Here is a 1,755-nt window from a genome sequence, read left to right on the forward strand (position 1 = left end):
AAAATATGTTTAAACTTTTATTTTTTTAATATTAAAAGAATAATTAATATTTAAAATACTTACTCGTTATGTATTCTATTAGATTGTGTTTGTTTTGTGTATCCTTTAAAACATACACACAAAAGCATACACATCGAAGACATAAACACAATAAGACACAAATTTTTAAATTTGTTTGGTATACAAGTATAAAAAAGAAGACACAAATCACAATTTTATTAAATTTTAATATTATTCTTATTGCAAACTGCTACCAGTATCACCATTACAAAACTTTCATCTCAACCAAACTACTACTATTAACAATCAGTCACCATCTCAACAAAAAAATAACCATCAATAACAATGTAAAACTAAATAACAAATTTAATCCAATAAATATCAACAAAAAAATTCAATCCAACAAAATTAATACATAATTATTTTAACAAAATTTAACAAAAATTCAAACAAATAAAAAAATTAAATTATACAAAAAAAATAATGTCAGAAGAAAAAACGGATCTAGAATATGGTTACAGAGTACGGATCTGAAAACACAGTGCGCGAGAGAACGGATCTGAAAATAGGGTGACAGACGAGAGAACATGGCGCAGATCTAGATGGTCGACAAGGAGGGAAGCAGAGTCAATAACTGCAACGGCAGAGAGGTGGCGGCGGACTGGTGGTACGACGGGAGGAAAGGCGGTTGTGGTCGGAGTGACAAGAAGAGAAAATGAGAGGTTAAACTCTGTGTTTAACTCTCTGTGTTTTAGAAGTGGAAGAAAAAATGGATGAAAGGAGACTGAAAAAGGAGAAGAATTTAAAGGGTAATTTTAAAAATTAAATATTAAAAATATTGCATCTATATCTCAAATTTAGTATTCCACTCTTCACTGCTATGCACAAATTTTGTATTTTTATGTGCCTTTGTGTCTTTTTTTATCTATTAGAATTTTATATCTTACTAACTAAATAAAGAATGTAAGATTTTGGACTCTCTAAATTTTGAATTTATACTTTAGAGAGAAAAGTGTGATCTTCTACTCGAATGATTTCTCTCTCATATTTATTCTTGGTCCTACCTATGAAATAAATGGTAAAAAATTGCACTTAACTCTCTAAAGTGAAATTTAAAATTTAGAGGATCCAAATAAAAAAAATGTATACTTCTGTAACTATATCTTAGATAAACACACCCACTAACCAAGTGTACACTAATATCCGCTATCAATTAAAATTTGTTATTAGTTGTTAAACATAAACAAAATTTATATTATGTGTTTTATTGATGTAATTATTTTTTTTATTAAAGTACTCATCTTTCTGTATAATTAATAAATCATCTCTCTAATAAAATATTTTGATTTTGCATTCTCAGACAAAGCTAATAATAATAGTTAACTATTTAATTTTTGTCATACATCATCAATTTAATAAGTTATCTGTAACTCAAATTTTATAATAAATTATTTTTTTTATTTCCATGTATCAATAGTAATTATTCTATCATGATATATTAAATTATGTTGTATATTTATATCTTTTTGTTAAATTTTAATCTATACGGATACTTAAGTTAATTAAATACTATTTTTATACCTTAGTTTTTTATTCACATATACCTAATATTTTTCTTATTATTTTGGCGTCATGCACTAGTAAGCAAGAAAAAATAAAGCACTCAATATGTACTCTAAAATATATCTCATACTCTATTTTTTATGTTACATTATTATTATTCAAGGATTAAAAACACTGCGAATTTGGTGAGAT

Source organism: Arachis ipaensis, chromosome B07 (genome assembly GCF_000816755.2).
Source record: "Arachis ipaensis cultivar K30076 chromosome B07, Araip1.1, whole genome shotgun sequence".
Taxonomy (NCBI): domain Eukaryota; kingdom Viridiplantae; phylum Streptophyta; class Magnoliopsida; order Fabales; family Fabaceae; genus Arachis; species Arachis ipaensis.